The sequence below is a fragment of a genome, unplaced genomic scaffold (genome assembly GCF_019419815.1).
Source record: "Pyrus x bretschneideri cultivar Hongxiangsu unplaced genomic scaffold, Pyrus_bretschneideri_v1 Contig26, whole genome shotgun sequence".
NCBI lineage: Eukaryota > Viridiplantae > Streptophyta > Magnoliopsida > Rosales > Rosaceae > Pyrus > Pyrus x bretschneideri.
In genome coordinates this window covers 2697970-2700483 of record NW_025999568.1, presented here as the reverse complement: position 1 = coordinate 2700483, position 2514 = coordinate 2697970, and the positions used below count along the sequence as shown (strand labels likewise).

At 33.9% G+C, this 2514-nt stretch overlaps 1 non-coding gene across 1 annotated transcript; it reads right to left on the bottom strand.

Annotated features, from left to right (window-relative positions):
• Positions 1-221: 221 nt before the first annotated feature.
• LOC125478754 lies at positions 222-326 on the bottom strand. Its single transcript, XR_007259519.1, has one exon. It is a non-coding gene; the product is annotated as a small nucleolar RNA R71 (small nucleolar RNA).
• Between the last annotated feature and the right edge of the window lie 2188 nt (positions 327-2514).

Here is a 2514-nt window from a genome sequence, read left to right as displayed (position 1 = left end):
CCGACAATCCTAACATGCACATTACAAAATTTTTAATAGGATGCAATAATATTTTAGTGAGAGGATTTTCAGCCGAATCTATTAAGCTTCGTTTATTTCCTTGCATTTTGAAAGATCAAGCAAGGAGATGGCTCCTCACACTTCCATCTAGAAGCATTAGCACTTGGGACCAACTCAGTGAAAAATGCTTAAGAAAATATTAATCAGCTTCAAAGACTCTTGACATGAGAACTCAAATTTCATCTTTTGCCCAAAAACCAAACGAAGAGTTTCATGAGGCATGGGAAAGGTTCAAGGAGTTGATCACAAAATGTTCACATTCCGGTATTGACGGTATTACTCAAATGCATATATTTTTCATAGGGTTAAATATGACTACAAAAACTCTTGTCAATGCTTCATGCAGAGGTTCATATAAAGATAAAAATGCAAAAGAGGCGTGTTTATTGTTTGAAAAAATGGCAGCAGATGCACAATAGTGGGTAGTTGAGCAGCCGTAAACTAGGTCTGTTTTTTAGATGTCTAATGGTTCTCCATATGTATCAGCACAAATTGAAAAAATGGAGAAAAACCTTGAAAATTTTGATGCAAAATTTGACATGCTATTACAAAGAATTCCATATTCATAGGTTGTTGTACAGTAGCCCTTAACAGCTGCCTGCCGTATTTGCAACATGACATGATTTTATGAGCTGCCCATAGAAGGATGCTTATTTGGAGTTTACAGCATAACAAGTTAATGCATTTAATAATTTTCAGCATCCAAGAAATGACCCATATTCAAATTTCTACAACCCGGGTTGGAAAAGATCATCCTAATCTAAAGTGGGATAGAGATTAGCATTCTAAACCACAATTTCAATAGCAGGTACAACAACCTACTACACCTAAGGTTGCTTGGGAGATTGCAATTGAAAAATTAGCAAATACTACAAACACAAGATTTGAACAGACTAGTCAAGAAATCCAAAATATGCATGCAACAATGAAAAATATGGAACAACAAATTGGGCAGATTGCTTTGCAAGTTTCAGAAAGAGCACCGAGTACATTTCGCAGCCAAACTGAACCAAATTTGAGGGGAGGTGCCAATTGTAAGGCAGTTAAAGTTTTACATTTTGGGAAAAGTTATGACAACAAAGATGAAAATTGTCCTGGAAATTCACGGGCAGCGCCACAAGCCACAAATAGATTCTAGAATTTTTGCAAAATCTGATATTTTTGCAGATTCTACGCAGCTTTTGGACATATCCGAAAACAGTGCAGAAATTGCCGCAAAAGCTGGAGAACGAGTTTATGTGCCTCCAATGCCCTATCCCGAAAGGTTGAGGCTTAAAGCTAAAGGTCAACAGTTGACAAATTTCATGAAGAAATTATTTGGACATATTTCATTCATTTTTAATATTAAATAAATTAAATAAATTATAATTGTCATTATTTGGTTGTTAGTGGGAAAGTTTATTTGTCAATATTTGTGGTTGGTGGGAAATTAATATGGAGTTTTTAGCCTTTCATCTTTTGTAACTCTTGTAGCATTTTTCTTTGTTAATTTGTGTTTACTACCCTATTCACTAAGGGTGGTAATAAACATATAATTATTAGCATTTTTCCCATTATCTTTTTATTTATGATCCCACTAACAATTTCTTAATAACTACAATATTTATTCCTCCATACTTTCTATCTTTTACATATATTGGCCAAAGAGCTTTTGACTCTTCTATTTTTGTGCAGAGAGGTTTGAGTCAAACACAATTTAGTTGGGTTGTTGTATCATGAAGGAGACAAGTCAAGATATACATTGCTGCACCGGTTCGTGAACTTTTGTAAAACCATAGTGAGCTTGAATCTCCTTAAAGAGAGCGAGATACCCGCGCCTTAGCCTAATTGTCTACGTGCTTCTTAGAAGAATATTACAATTTTTCTTGTAATTTTCCCAACAACTGGTTTATGTTTATGCAAAAAGTATTGTGAAGTCTAGGTTAGAAAGAGATATTTACATGGTAGATAAATATTGTAAATATTGTTTGATGTATATTAACAACGGACGATAAATGTTTTCCAGCGTAGCTGGTGGAGTTTTGGTAAAATGATGTTCATCCTTAACAAAGCAACTTAGGGAAATGAAAGAAGTTAAGACAGTTAGATAGTTGTTAAATATGTGTTTCAATAATTTTTCAGTAGAAGAAAAGGTAAGGTTAAAATATACTTACCTAGTTTCTTTTTGGAGGAGTGTAATCTGATTTTGCACCAGTTGAGGATGATTTCTTTTATAACAATTTGATTGGAACTTCATCTAACTCTTTCGGATCTACTTCTGAAATTTCTTCTACTCCATGATTTTTAATGGGTGGTGAATGCTAGGTGACATGAATCCATGATAATTTGAAATTTATATTTGGAAAAAAAATATACGAAACTAACCTTTGTTTATCGCTAGTAAAAAAAAGCTGCCTGATTGATTTCCTCTTTCGTTTATACAATTGTTCACTAGTTTGAGGTGTTGAAGTCGAA